Here is a 16,881-nt window from a genome sequence, read left to right on the forward strand (position 1 = left end):
AACTCTTGCTAACAGAAAGATTAGTTTACGCTTTCCACTATAAGACATTTGTTATTCGATCGTTTTTGTTATTCGATCCCATGAAATACAGACAAAGTGTGTTATTCGATGTCTTAGTGATGGGTGATAAAAAATGCATGATTTATTTTAATATTTAATAACAAAAAAAATGTTGCGTCGTTGTAATAATGCTCATTCAGGAATAACCGCCCACGCCCACCGGAATCAATAAGTCGTTTCTAAAAATAGTTAACCCGCGTTAAATTCTTTCACGGCTGTGAAAATTGATCAGAGAAAGCTTTTTTTTTCCCCAATTTCAATATCTAAATTTTAACAGTCATTTTTTTTTCATATGATATCCATGAGCATTTTGTGAATTATAAAATAGTTATAATTTGTAGCTATAAATAAGAAATGTAATTTGTAAAAAAATGATTTAAAGATTTGATTATCAATTTAGTTTTATTAGCGCTAGAAAATTTCATTTAATAAAATAACTTATTTTCCAAAATTATTTTTGATAATTTCAATATCCAGATGTTAACAATCATTACAGAGGTGTTTTTGCATATGATATCCATAAGTATTTTGAGAGTTTTAAAATATTTATAGTTTATAGGTATAGATAGTAAATATAATTTGTAAAAAAAGGATTTAAAGATTGATCATCAGTTTTTTTAAGGAAATAAGGAAATTTTGTAAGGACTAAAGAAAATTTTATTTTATAAAATTACTTGTTTTCCAAAATTATTTTTGACAATTTTTTTTCCCACAATTTCAATATCCAAAGTTTAACAGTCATTGCTGTGATATTTTTTTTTTTTTTTGCATATTATATAATAAGCATTTTGAGAATTTTAAATTAGTTGTAATTTGTAGCTATAAATAGTAAGTATGATTTGTAAAAGATTGATTTAAAGATTTGATTATCAATTTCGCTTTATTGATTTCAGAAAATTTCATTTAATAAAATCACTTATTTTCCCAAAATTATTTTTAATAAAATTTTCACTTTTTTAAAAATTTAACAGTTGTTACTTTTTTTTTTTTTGCATATGATATCCATAATTTTTGTGAATTTTAGATTAGTTATAATTTGTAGCTATAAATAGTAAATAGCATTTGCAAAAAAAAAAAAAAAAAAAAAAAAGATTTAATTATTTGATTATCAATTTTGTTTTATTGAATTTAGAAAATTTTAATTTAAAATAAATCACTTATTCTCCAAAATTAATTTCCACAAATGGGTAAAAGTCTAACTAAAATGTATTCTTTGATTACCTGAATTAAAATCTACCGTTTTCATTCAAAGAAAATTAAATAACTAGAAAGAATCACCACTCAGGAATTTCATATTCCAAAGGGTGAAAAAAATTTTAAAAGGCAACTGAAGAGCACTATTTACTTTCTTCTATAGTGAAGCGATAAGTGAAAAATGATTCTTAAAAAACAGAAAATTTTCAATTTAATTGTGAAAATAAAAACAGATAAGACTTACTTGAAAGATTGTTCTGAATTAAAATGTCTCAACTTTTAATTCGGAATAATTTTGAAGTTATCAGTTTTAAAAAAAAATCTCAATTTCTAAATAGTTTTTAGACGTAATTCCATAAGAGAAATTCTACTTAAAAACCTAAAACAGCGTTTTTAAATATTGATAATTCAGTGTATGTTTAGTATAAAACCAGCAGTCTCATTAAAATTTCTAGCATAGTCTCTAATAAATTTGACAGTCTTACATAGTATTGGCGTACAATAATTACGAAATATTACCCCTCGGTGTGAATTCAGCATTTTTACTAAATCTATCGTGTCATCCTTGGCGGGTTATTTGGCGATTTATCCCTGACGTGCGTTAATAGTATCCAAAATTTAATTTGTGTTTTAGATGCATTTTTCTCCACTGAAAAAACAAAACAAGTGAAACAAAAATTTAACACTAAATTATACTTGCAATTACAAAATTTCATACTAAATTTGATATATTAATGTCATTGCGCTTTCGGATTATCGTGTCTACATGTTTCTGGAAGTACACCAACAGACAGTCAACCTGTTGTTGGATTTGGCTCAAAATCTGATGGGTGTCCACATTATAGAATTTAGTCTGTGTACCTAATATCTATCTCACTCTCTTCAATTTGTAATTATCAAGTTAACTTACATTCGGATAGACGGACTTTCTCTAAACAGATGTTACTCAAAATTTGACAGAAATCTACAAATTTCGTGTAATGATCTTATACCAAATTTCAACCGTCTTGCTCAAATCGTTTTTGAGTTATCTTTATCACAGACAAACAGACATTTTCCAAAAAATGGGATTTTAATAAACAGTTGGAAATTTACTTTACTAAAAGTAGTGCAAACGGATAATTTAACATAGCAAATAATAAAGGTTGCTCTATCTTAAGCCTTGCTAATGATGATGAAGCTTTGGATAAATTTTCAATTTAACATCGCTTCTGATATTCATTTGTAAATTATCTGATTAAAAAAATCTTTGCAATAATTGTTGCGCTTCGAATAATGAAACGCTTTTAGTAAAGATGAATACTCTTTCTTTCTGAAAGTAAATTTTTTTTAACTAATTCAATATATATTTCTTCTGATATTTGTTTTTAAGAGAGAACTTCAATTTAAATGTTATTTTCTATATTATTAAAAACACAAATTATAGTTTAATTAATTATAATACTCAATAAAATTAACATCATAAATCAGAACTTCTTAAAATTTTAAGGATTAGAATTCACCTTCACACACAAAGTCATGTTTACACTAAAGCTGGAGGAGAGGGGGATATAAAAAATTACATCAACGCATCAAGATCCTCTAGATTGTTTGAGGAAACGGATGTTAATTTTTCCGACAATCTAGGGAACAATTACATTTAATGTTAGGATTAATGGTAACATGAATTTTACAAAGGTATGTAGTTTCTTATTACGGGCCGGGATAGCCTGGTTGGTAAAGCATCGGACTAGCATCCCTTAGGTTGCAAGTTCGAACCCCGCCAGCCGAAAATTCCCCTCGTGCTTGGTGACTGACGAATAAATCTGTCGTGGTCACAAAATCCTCCATGTCGAGAGTAATAACACTGGATTAGGGGTAATCGTTCTCTGATTCAGGTCTAAATTATGATCTGTGGATGAGTGAACTGAAGTGAAGTAGTTGAGTGAAGTCCGCCCCGTAAAAAGGGTTGTGATGTGTGTGTAGCTAAGTCGTTTTCTTGGCCCTAGATGGCGCTACTATCAAAACAAGAGACGCTCCCCCACCGGCTTAAAATCGCTGTCTTCGTAACAGCGGACTTGTCCATGGCAAGTGCCATAAGAAACAGCAACAACAGCTTCTTATTATATCATAATGAAACAGTTGTGTTTTTGTATTTAATTCCTTCTTCTTTCAAATAAATTTTTTAGTATCATACAAAAAAATTACTTTTTTAGTTGATTACATATATTAACCCATTTTGAAGGACTACGTTTTTTTCATTGTTTTACTACACTTACTTTGATTTTGATAATTAGTATCCTTTTACCATTTTATATCCTTCAAACGATTTAGTGCATTTTCCCAGCTCAGGTGTCGTCCTCGTCATCTGACCGCGGTTCAAAATGACGAGGTCCGTCCCGAAATAGCCATAATGTTGCTTTAAACGGGACGTTAATATATCTAAACTAAACTAAGCAAGAACGTAAAAATGGATCTTCAGCGTTTCTATGTATACTTTGTTGCTGTATTGTTTTATTCTAATAATTCATGCATATCTTCAGTATGATGTATAATTCCATGTTAAGGCATGTGGACATACACCCAAGGCCCTTACTTTCCGAAAAGGAATGAGCAGCTAGGAGGGAGATGTGTCGAAAATTCCCTTCTTAACGTATTCCGGTATTAATACGGTTAAAGAGTGGGTGTTATATGCATCCCGGCTCCGCTCACTACACGCGTTAATGGCTTTAGAACATCATCTCGCGCCCCTCCAAGCAGAGATGCGTAATTTATGGAGGGCCGGCTGCAGTTGGCGTTTTACGAGGAACAAGCGCCGCCGCGATCTTAATGCAAATTTCGACTAATGGATTAAAAGTGGAAGCGATAAACGATCTTGGTGAAGGATCGCGCAATCCAATAAATGTGATTTTGATGACCAGGACTAGATTTGTAGTCCGTTTCGGTTTGGGAAATGCTTAGTGCGTTATTTATGTGCGGATGAACTAAGAAATGGAGTGGCGCAAGAGGTAATGAGATAAAATATCATTCAGTTGAAGTGGAAACTATGCATCAAACAACGAATACTTACATTCATTTTTAATTAAAATTTAAATATTTTCGGTAAATTATATTTTACTCGCTGTCTTCTCACAAGTTATTACTTTCTCGTACACGTAGTGTAGAGAAAGTGCTGTAACCGTCAAAAAATACACTAATCTCCTCGTTTTAAACTTCCCAGAGTTCGAAAAGCCCATTTTTAGAAAATGTCCATCCGTCTGTCTATGACAAAGATAACCCAAAAATGATTTGAATAGAGGAATGAAATTTGTTATATAGGCTTAAAACCAAATTTGTAGATTTCTATCAATTTTTGAGCAAAATCCGTTCGTAGGAAGTCTGTCCGTCCGTCGGTTTGAATATATGTGTTAACACGATAACTTCGAAACGTCGAGAACAAGATTGATAAAATTTTATTTTCAAGACAGATTTAAAACCTGTAGTGGAGTTTATACAAAAACCGATTTTTTGAAAAACCTATTTTCGAATTCAATATTTCCAAAAAACCGGTTTTAGCCGTTTTTCGAATTTTTGTCAAAAAAAAAAAAGAATAGGGAAAAATATTTAATTTATATAAAATAACAAAAAACAAAATCATTATCAAAGTCAAAATATAAAAAAAAATTAAGGATTCATATACATATTACTTACACAAAATAACGAAAACTCAAACAAAAATTTCAAATAATATTTATATTATTTTTACTCATTTTAATTTCTTCTAAGAAAATAGGATTTTAAAAAAACATAAAATATCCACTGAACGGTGGGTAAGTCATGTGCTTATTTTGAAGACAATATTGCCTTAAAATGAAAATACTCGTTCACTATCTACTCAGCTTAATTTTATAGTTTTCATGGCATCAAATAACAAATCTAAGTTGTTGTTGTGTGTGTGTGTGTGTGTGTTTTTTGTTGTTTTTTTTTTGTTGTTGTTGTTGTTCTTTTATTCCTTGCCTCAAATAATGAAATAAGAATCGTTTGCTTTCAGTGTCTCTGGATTTGTAAGTTTTCCTTCAGGGTCTTGAAGGAACTTATGAATGGATTTTTGCATGGCTTCCTTTAAAAAAGCATTACTCTGATGATTAGTTTCTTCGGTTTGCTATTCATCAGAATAGGTTTCCACGTAAGAATTCTGAAATATTCTAGACAATATATTTCCAGATAGCTTGATAATTTCGGTTTTTGAAGCTAAAGAAAGTACACTTGATTTCTTCGCTGAACTAGAAATGTTTTGTGGATTTTTCAAATACAGCAAAAGAGTTGCTAATTCTACTTGTCTTCTTTTTTGAATTCGTTCTTCTAAAGCACATAATAATTTGAAACTTATTTCAATGTTGAAATTTTTTAGTTTATTTAACAGAAATTCAAATATACTTTCACTTGTTAATAAATTGGCATCTCGTCCCCTAAGCCTTCTGCTGCTAGACGAATCGGTCCCAACCGATAAAATTCAAAATATTTGTTTGTATTTATTGAAGAAGAGGAGTGTCCAGGCGTTCCGTAAAACCGGTTTTCTTAATTTAAAAACCAGTTTTCAAACGTAACAAATTTACTTTAAAAAAACGGTTTTTAAAACCGGGTTTGAAAAACCGTCAAACCCTAGTAGACACCTATTAAATTGTCAGACGAATCCAACAAAGAGTTAGCCATCTGTCTCTCTGTATTTTCAGAAATTAATAACACCTAAAACTCTGTGACTTAAGCATACCAAATTTAGTATGGAATTTTTTGACTTCAAACGTAGTTTTGTGCTAAATTTTTGTTTCAACCGGTTTGGAAAAACGCATATGGAACACAAATTTTCAGATACTATTAACCGCATACCAGGGAGTAATCGCCAAACTCCACGAGGATAATATGATAGATTCAATAAAAATGCTAAACTCACGCCAAAAGTTAATATCCCGTAACTATTGTATGCCAATGCCATGCAAGATGTACTATGGGATAACCTTTATTAGAGGGTATGTGCGAAAATTTTGGAGAAACAATTCCAACAGGCTTATTATTCAAAACGATAACTTAATAGTATATTATAATAGGATGCATTATGTACTTTAAACAAGTGTCAATGGTGAACAGGAAATGAAGATGGCAACTGCACATTTTAACGAAAATTCCTCTTTAAAAAAATCATTGCTAAAAAAAATTACTGTATTTGTATAAAATTTCAAATTTAAAGTAATGAGGCTAGATGAATAAAGTTTTAAAAAATGTAGCTTCTATGAGGGTGAGTTGTAAAATCAAATTTGATGTAAATCAACCGATTACATTTCAAAAAAGTGGAATGGAAACCTAATTAGAGCGGAGAATAAGTGACAAAAATAAAATCCAAGATACCTTAAGTTAAAATAAATAGAAATGTATAGATCTTTGAGGAATAGGTGATCCGAGGGAAATATGTGAGCAAAATAAAAGCATCCAAAATTTTGAAAAAGTGGTAGATCTGAAGAAGAAAAAATATATTTTAAAATAGAATACGAAAACACATAAAACACCCGTGTGTGATCAAAACTTTTGAAATGCCAAACTAACATTCTGAGTCAAGAAACTCGAAACGCTCCAAAATTCGAAGCAAATTTAAATGGAGGAAAACATATTCGCTCCTCTCCAAACTTCCATTCTTAGCCTGCAAAGAGATCTAAGGGTGAATGGAACATTCTATGACTGACCCGCTTTGGGGAAAGAAAATTGAATCTCCATATTTTAATAAAAAATTCTTCTTTTAATTCTTTCTTCTTTATAGGTGGATTTGGAGAAAAATTTACTAATTTAAGAAAATCAAAAAGAAATTTTTAAATTATCATGAAAATCATGCATTAATCAATAAAAATAATAAAAATGAATTTGTTTAGAACGAGCTGTAGAAATATATTTGTGATAAACTTGTGTCTAAAGTTGGGCAAAGCTTAAAATTATTCCTTTTCAGTTGTTCAGCGTCATTATCGGAAGCACAAGACCAACATTTTTTTTGGCAATCAGCAACTCAAGTGGGTTTATTTTTTATCATTATTATTTAATTTTAAGGCGACTAATTTATCACTATAAGAATAAGTCAGCCATCTGACTCTCCGACCGGCCACGAAGACACACGGATTTGAAGCATAAAACTGAATGACCGGACCACAGCAAAAGCAACACTGCCGGGAACTGTGGTTGAGTCCTAAAGGCCATCACCGGCCACGGTACAACCCTCAACGAAGGAAGGACGTCCCGTCATCGATGGGAGGAGTCAGATCCCCCACCTATTTGTGTACCCTCTAGGGTGGCGATATCCAACCACCATGCCGGAAGCATCTCATCCTCATTTCGACGTGCCCCCCGGGGGTTATCATTATAAGAATAAAGTTAAACATGAACAAAAATCCGCCAACTATACTTTTTTTATATACTATTTTATGCTGGATTATAACAAAGGTCAATGAAGGTCTGCAATTTGTATTATTTTATATTTATGTTGACTCATTATATCCCCTCAGCAGTTAATTGGAGTTATTGCTAATTTTTTCATTCTGCTTATTTTTCCCTTTGTTACTTTCTTGTGTATGCAGTATGGAGGAAGCGTAGTAATCGTCGAAAAACTTGGACTCGAGAGTTTGATGAATCTTCAAGTTTTAGATCTCTCTGAGTTTGAAAAACACCTTTTCGGAAAATGGCCGTCTTTCTGTCTGGCTGCGATAAAAATAACTCAAAAACGATTTTGGCTAGACGGGTGAAATTAGGTATAGGGTCTTAGCACCAAATTTAGGGATTTCCATGAAATTTTGAGTAAAATCCTTTCAGAGGAAGTCTATCTGTCCATCTGTTTGAATATAAGTTAACACAATAGTTACAAAATGAAGTGAAAGATGAATAAAATTCGGCAACTTTAACATCTGTAGTGTAGGTACTTGTCAAATTTTGAGCCAAAACCAATCAGGTCCATAATTTCAGAAGTGTCTGAACGCAATGTTAAATATACTAAATTTGGTATGGGATTTTATGACTATAAATGTACCTTTTTAACAATTTTTTGTTTCAATCGAATGAGAAAAAAGCATCCAAAAGACAGATTCGATTTTCGGGTGTTATTAACCGCATGTCAGGACTTGATCGCTAAATAAGTCGCCAAGGATGACACGATAGATTCAGTAAAAATGCTAAATTCTCGTCAAAGCTTCATATTTTGTAACTGAACAATGCCACGCAAGGCGTTCTCTGGTATAACACCTTTATTAGAGAGTATGCAAGAAAGTTTTTAGGAGACCACTTCCACTGGTTTAGTTTGTATTTGGTATTGCATTTTCCTTTTCTGAGGAAAGATCACTAAGTGCTTCGATCCGCTTTTAATAACTAATCTTAATTTGAATATTTATAAAGTGTTTTAGTTCATAGAATTCCAGATCTTTATTGTCTACTTTTAAAGTTGCTGTATATTAATATCTAAAGTGCATTAAAAATTATAACTTTTTTTTATTTCTTAAGCACTCTACCAATATGCATAAATTTTTTGCAAGAATTTTCGTTAGTTAATCTGGGATAACAAATCTGAAATATTGTTAACTGACAACATCTATAAGGAAAGACAGCTAAAATATAATACAAAATACCTTAATACCTAAAGGCTGAAAATGCCTGTATATTTGAAGATTTGGCAATAATTTTGAGAAAATCTAAGGAGCCTATAAAATTACTAAAACATGGTTGAAATCGGAATATTAATCTTGTAATTCAAAGCTATAGGAAACCATCGGCACATTCTACGACATTCAAGTTCAGAAATGCATAAATGTTGAGTGAAGTTAAATAGAAGAACGAAAGGAAAACTTGTTCGCTTTCTCCAAACTTCCCTTCTAAACTTCCAAATAAGAAAGGGTGAATGTAGAGAGGCTCAATGATCCATCTCTGGAAATGAAGACTGCTACTGTAGATTTTAATAGAAGTTTCTCTTAAAATCTACAGTTAATCACTGGGCAAAAATCCAGGGATTTTTTTATTTGATTTTTTTTAAAAAAATTTCAGTAAATGAGCCTAGATTAATAATATGAACAAAATTAGAAATTCTTGTTGAAAAGGTACTTAAAACCAAATTTCGGAAAAATCATACGATTAGATAAATTAAAGAGGAGTGAATAATATGAAAGCTAAGTGTTTGGTTAAGTTACATTACCATCTTGTTTGATAGAAACACAAGGCCTCGTAATTTTGAACCCCAGTTAGATGACAAGGACGAACCTGAACTGACACTTCCTCTTCAAACTTCCGCACCACACTAGAGTGATTAAAATTAAAAAGGGGATGAGTAAGTAATGAAAATTTAATTCCGAAATGTCTTTAGTTCGAAAGAATGAAAATGAATACATTATTCATGAATAAGTCATCAGAGCGAAATCTATGTTGAGAATTTTAAACATTCCCTTTTACAATGAGAAGAATTAACGATATACTCAAATAATTTACAATGGGAAGTTAGCTTTTTAAAATCCTCTCTTTCAAGCCGAAAATGGCCTTCAATGGCTATCCAATCAATGTGGATAAATGAAACTGGTGTCCACCACCTAAAATTTTTTTAGTGAAACGAAAGATTTTGCCCTATTTCCATGAGTTTCTGAGGCAATGAAATTTTTACTCTTGCCAGACTGAAGGAATTACAATAAAGATTAATTCCTTTATAAAACTGATATATGAAAGAAGATTCTTAGCCGTCTTATTCCTTTTAGCCGTGCTTGCTTAATTTACCCAAGTGGAGTTGTTATATGGTTTCATGGCGCCATCTACAATTAAAATTGTAAAACAAATCCACAAAAGTAATTTTAAAAAACGTTTTTCATTTTTTAATTTAAAAAATTTTAAAACGAAATAAATTTCCAAAAAATATATACATTTTTTAACATGGCTTAAGCTGTTAATAGAATAAAAATGGTACGATTAATAGCTATAGAAACTATTCGCAGACTTTTTTTAAATTCATCTTGATTAATCAACATCTATAAGATCTTCGTTTAAAATATAGTGTTTGATTGTTGTTTTTCTTAATTATTATTCCACATTTTAATTCGCACAATAATAGTTCTAATAATAAAATTTATATATACTTTTTTTTTCCTCTCCTTTCCCACAGCTTGTAAATATAAACAATAAAATATTATTTCAATAATATAAAAAAAAATTATTGAAACATTTTTCATTTCGTGCTATTTGAAATTTTACACTATACTATACGACATTTTCCAAGGTTTTCTTTACGTTCTTTGAAAATGTGTATGCATAATTTTAAAAATATTGTTGTTGTTGTTTTTAAATCTTCAAGGAATTTGAAACGTTGAAATTCATCATATCCTCTAAGGGATTTCAGAATTTAGTTTTACTTTTATAAATAAGACGATTTCAAGAAGCGAAGAAGCACTTCTTGTAAAATCAATATAATGAGCCGAAAACTAATTTAATTATAGATATTAGACTTAAATTAAATGAAATGTTGCAAAATTTTCACATACAAATGAAAAAATATTAAAATTTCGAAAAAACGCAATTTAAGAATGCGTTATGTAAAATTGAACAAAAAAGTCACCACTCCACAAAAAGGCCTATCATTTATAGATCTAGTATATCAAAATTTATACAATAACATAAAATATCGAAATTTTTGTATGTTATTTCCTATTGTTATTTATATGATAATGTGCCTGATTTACTTTTTATTTTGATACAATTTTGTAAAATTCTTGTAAAAAGTTTAATGATTGTTTTATATTTGAGCCTTATCAAAATAATAGAAGTACTACTCTATTTATTACTTTCATTACTTTATTACTTTTATTTATTTTATTACTTTCCTACACTTTTTTTAGTTTGTAAATTGTTCTGCATCCTTCATAAATGTCAAAAAAAAAAAAAGAAGAAGGGAAAAAGCCTTACAAAATCAGGGATTTTATTTTTATCAACACAATTTATTAATTGCGTCAAATATAAAAAAATATTGAAAAATGAAGATGTATATCAATTTTATTTTATTAAAATAATGTTAAAAGCCACTTCTTTCCAAAATATAAATGCACAAATAAATAAAATTCACAGTTAAAAACTTTCCTTGCACTAAAAGAAATGTACGAGAGAAAATCAAGCAAAAATCTTTTGACCCGGACGTGATTTGAACACGCAACCTTCTGATCTGGAGTCAGACGCGCTACCGTTGCGCCACCGAGTCTGTGCTAACTCTTGACCCTTAATGTATAAAACAATAGAATATTTTATTTCGACGATAGTAATTTTTTAATTCCAATTTTCAATGAATAAACATACAACTGACATAACAACTAAATGTGAGTTACTTTAAACCGGCATTTCAGATCTTACATTATAAATTCGATTTATTTTCTCAATATAGATTTTCTTATCGTGAATATAATTTTAAACACTTCTAAATTCAAATTATGAACTATAACGATTGAAATGAATGATTATAATAAAATTTATTTATAATGATTTTATTAAAAAATTTTCTACCGTTATTATATTTTTGAGCTATAATACTACATTTTGAGCCACATATTTATTCATTTCACTTTCTATTATTATTAAATTTTGTTTGTGTTTTCTCAGCGATTGTGTCTATATTTTCTTAATATTTCATGTTTACTACAAAAATAGATGTATGCATTTATGCTTAATACTCAAGAAACTCAAAGATTTGTTAAAGAGATGGAAGAAAATCTTACTGACAGCTGTGGCAAACTAGATGATCTGTTGTTCATTTGTGATATCAGTCATTCGTTTGCATCACAGTTGTAATAGATCATCTTGAATGGATTCTGTAGCAATTCACATACATCTTAGTATAATATTACTTTTCATATTGCACTTAGATCTGTTATTAACCCCCCCCCCTCCACATTATTTCTAAAAAATAACTTCAAATATTAGCATAATTATTGACATTCTTATCTCTGTACTCATTTTGATTTATTTGCTATAGAAAATTGAAATGCAATTATTCGATTTCTTAGAAACTAATTAAAAAATTTCAAGTATTCACAATAGTTTGGGATAACCTGTAAATTTATAAGCTCAATGCTTTAAATTTTGTTATAATTTTTTTTAATCTTTATCTATCTAATTTATATTATTTAGATAATAAACGTTTTTATTCCTTATATTAATTAATTTTATATTTTCTAAAAATAGAATAGATTGTTAATTAACTAACAATTTATTCTATTTTACCACTGAATAATAATAACAAAAAAGAATTTGAGTATAAAATAATTATTTGAATTTATTGGTAAATGGATATTAATGATTCTGATTAATTAGTAACAATGAGCTTTATATGGCTTTTCAAATTAGTAATCAATATTTTGTTTTCATATTTAATTCATTAAAAATTTGAGAAGTGATAGAAACACATATCTGAGGTACAACAATGTCTATTATAAAAAGGCATTTAATTTTTTTTAAGCTGTTAAATATGTAATAATTTTTTATAAACATTTTCTTTGTGAAAATATTTTTATTGCGCTATGGAAATTAGGACAGAAAAATTGTATAAAATATCTATACTATAAATTTTTCAATTTATTTTTAAATAGAATTCACAATGAGGTTCTACGTTTAGAAAGTTGGAAATATACATCATTCTTGCAGATACACATTTTTCACTCTACTTTCTATGTAGAAAAATAATAGATTAGCCTATGTTATATAGTATAAATGTAATTCTGAAAATCTTAGTCAGCTTCATAGTCATCTATCCCAATTTAATTTAATTCTTCTCCCTTTTAATCTGTGATACTTGATATTATCTTTACTGATTTCTTGACTTTTTTTTTCTTATTGATTAGGTGCCATAGTTGGTCTTTCTCAGCTGATGATCTTTCTTCTTTCATTCTGATGATTTTTTTTTCCCCCTTCAAAAGGTTAATAAAAATTATTCTCCTATAATTTTTGTATTAGAAAGTAAGAATTTCACATATGCTTCTTATTCAAATTATTTTCTCTCTAATTACATATTAAAACTGTTATTATTTATTTATTTTTACTTCTTTACATATATTTTAGTCTGAAAAAATTGTACCACCATTCTTCATTTCCATCGTTTCAGAAGACAGTTAATCCCAGCTTTATTGTACCAATTCAACTCTCCAAATTTAGTCCACTGCAATTAAGTTTTTAAAAAATAACAAGAAAAAGAAAAAAAAATGAATTTTTTTTTAACTTTAATCAAATATTACTTTGACCTTCAGAAACCGAGATCCGAAAAAGTCTCACCTCTGAAAGGAAAACTTCTCTTCTTACCCAATATATATATATATATATATATATATATATATATATATATATATATTTCGCTGATAAAAAAAAAGTTACAACTGTATAATTTTTCATGGATATAGATATTTCATTATTCTGCATATTATTATATTAAATTTTTTAAAAAATTATTTTAAAATTTTCATGTTATTATTTATTTTCCATAAAAATACTAGTAAAATATGAATTTTTTTGTTTTAATTTTGTGTTATTTAATTGAACTGTGAAACTTGAAACGCTAAAAAATCAAAACTATTTAGTTAAATATTCGAAATATTGAACTGCTTTATGTTTTGTTTTGCAACCAATGAATGTTCTTAAAAGTCTAAATGAATGAGCCTTTTGTTAAATTTTTTTCTGCACTTCATTTTTTAAGAGAAGAAAGATATAAAAGTTTGAAATTGGATCTTTCTGAACATCGAGATCTTCTGTAAACATGAGGTTAGGGGCATGATTTTTTAAATCCAGAATTTATAACCATTGTAAGTGTGAAAAAAAAAAATGTTTATGTTCTTTTTAAACGCCAGACACTATAGTGTAAAATTGTTCTTAAATTTTCCCTTTTTCTGATGTAATCTTGCATTTAATTAATCTTGCATCTTTTTCTATCTTTCTACTTGCATTTTAAATATTTCCTTTCATGTAAGTTTAGTTTATAATAAGAATATCTCTTACAGTTTTTGTAATTAAAATAAAATAAATCTCAAAGTATACTCACTATTCGATTTGCGTTATTTCAAACTAAAATAGTAAAGATATTTTTTTCTCTTTTACTTCTATCCTGAAAGATAATGCTCTTCTCTTAAATCATCTCAACAGATAAGCCAGCTATACTATTACAATTGAACTTGCCGAAAAGGAGATTGTAACAGAATGTTTATTAATTTTTAAAATATTATGTTCCAGAAATTTGAGGTACTGGCGTGCTCTTGCTCGAAGTTATCAGACAGTATAATTTTCAATCAGTATTTTTTACTTTCTCCTATACGAAAAAAAAAAAAAAAAAAAAAAAAAAAATTTAGTCATAAAAAAAAAAATTGAATTCAAGATTTTGACAAATCTCTGTGTTTAAACCTACCTGAGCCAGAAAAACAAATTTTTGACATTATGTCTGTTTATCTATGACAAAGATAACTCAAAAAGTGTTTTGAGTTAGATGGATGAAATTTTATGTATGGTACAATCTACAAATTTGGTACACCACATTCGTTGATTTCTATCAATTTTGAGCAAAATTTACTCAGTGGAAGTCGGTTTGTCCGGTTGTTCCAATATAAATTAACACGGTAATGTGGTGAAAGCTTATAAGCCAGTTAATAGCTACGCTACAGGAGCAATTGCTTTTGTATTGTTCGTCATGTTACTCAGCTGCGAACCACAAAGTCTTAGGTTCTATCCTAACATTGGTGACCTCGGACGATGAACCTTCAACCTTCGTACAGCTGTGGCGCCATCTACCCATAGCAAACCAAAGTCGTCAGACTCACTTGGCGCATCAGTAACAGCAACTACTCACCAACACACGCTCGCCATAACGCTTGGCACTACTCAAATGGGTACAGGCGCAGTAGACTCAACAGCTAATAAATAATGCATCACCACTCAACAGCCATATCGTTCGACTCACTGGAGGGAGAGTCTGTGGTGAAAGCTTATAAGTCAGTTAATAGCTACGCTAAAGGAGCCATTGCTTTTGTATTGTGGTCATATTATTCGGCTGCGAACCGCAAGGTCTTAGGTTCTATCCTCGCTCAGACCAATCCGCCACAATAACTATAAAATGAAAAGAATTTATGAATAAAATTGGGTGCACAGGTTTTATTGTAGACACCTATAAAGTTTTCAGCTAAATCCAACTAGGAGTTGACCGCTTGTTGATCTGTACTTTCAAAAGCGTAAACGTGTTAACTCAAAAATGCATTTATTTAAAATATATCCAATTTGGTGTGTGATTGCAATTGTAGTTTTGTATAGCCATTCTGTATTATATTCTGTGTAGTGACTGTAACTGTAGTTGTATGTCAAATTTTTGTTTCAATCTAAAATACAAATTCGTCTTTATTATAGAATATGAGAAAATTTTGTAGTGACCACTCTCGTTAGTTACATAAAATCAAAGAAAAATAGTTTAAACATACTTCGACTCAATTCTGAGTCCATTAAACTTCTAAAAGTGTTCTTTTCTTTTAATTCCTTTTCTGACATTCCTTAAAAAATTTATATTTTATTTAAATTCATTACTATACATTACTTTTTTTGTACATCTATAAGCGGAGGAACAATCTTTTATTAATATGCAGAAAAATGTCTTGTTCAGGAAGTGGTGAGATAAGTTTTATTGGATAATTAATGTTTTTTATCTTATTGTATGTATATCTGAAGATCTGACAATAGGTATCAAGTTTATATATATATATATATATGCACTTTTATTTGATTTATATTGTAAATTGGTCAGAAACAGCGAATTATTTTTTGATTCGATAATATATTAAAATATTTTACTGAAATTTATAATTGTTAGTCATTATTAAGATTTGTATGTCTTATATCCTTATATTATCCATAATATCTGTATCCATGTTATTTAAATATAATTGTTTTTCTTTTGGAACAATTAATCTGGAAATTCTATTTCACTCGCAAATTTTATATCTTTTCTAAAACTTTGATTTTTTTTTTTTTTTTAATCATAAGAGCTTCTTTTAAACGGTGAAAATTCTTTTTTCCTTTTAAACTTAGAAGAAAATTAATTTTATTTCTTGTTTAATTTTATGGGAATACATTCGTACTATGTGTCTTGCTGTAACGTAATTAATTCTAACTCTTGCGCCATTAAAATCCAATCTAAAATCATTGCCTTTGCAATCGATAGTGGAAATATTTTTTCAGAAAGCTTGCTTTTTCTTCTTTATAGCTTTGTTCTCACAAAAATTTGGAAAAAATGTTTAAATCAAATTAAAGTGTTGATGCCGATTGTTTTCTTATTTTTCTATGGCGTATCTACGGCACCTGTTTCTCTGTCCACGTTTTCTAATAAAATACGTCTATGCTTATATTGCAAATAAAGTCTCTCCGATAGTTCATGTGGAATTCAATTGAATGTTGCAATAAAGAAATTGAAATGCTTCTCTACATTCGCCTTGGTAATGATATCCAATCTAGCTATACAAACACTGTAGTTCTTTTTATTAAAATACTAGCCGCCTTTGGCGACCAGCCAGTTCGCCAATCTTAATGTTCGTTAAAATTTTAATAATTAAATATTTTATACAGTTTCTACTTTAATAGCTTCTTCATCAAAATATTTTAAAACTT

At 29.1% G+C, this 16,881-nt stretch overlaps 1 non-coding gene across 1 annotated transcript; it reads right to left on the reverse strand.

Annotated features, from left to right (window-relative positions):
• Positions 1–11,389: 11,389 nt before the first annotated feature.
• Positions 11,390–11,461, reverse strand: Trnaw-cca (transfer RNA tryptophan (anticodon CCA)). The gene has a single exon. It is a non-coding gene; the product is annotated as a tRNA-Trp (tRNA).
• Between the last annotated feature and the right edge of the window lie 5,420 nt (positions 11,462–16,881).

The sequence above is a fragment of the Argiope bruennichi genome, chromosome 1, assembly GCF_947563725.1.
Source record: "Argiope bruennichi chromosome 1, qqArgBrue1.1, whole genome shotgun sequence".
NCBI classification, from domain to species: domain Eukaryota; kingdom Metazoa; phylum Arthropoda; class Arachnida; order Araneae; family Araneidae; genus Argiope; species Argiope bruennichi.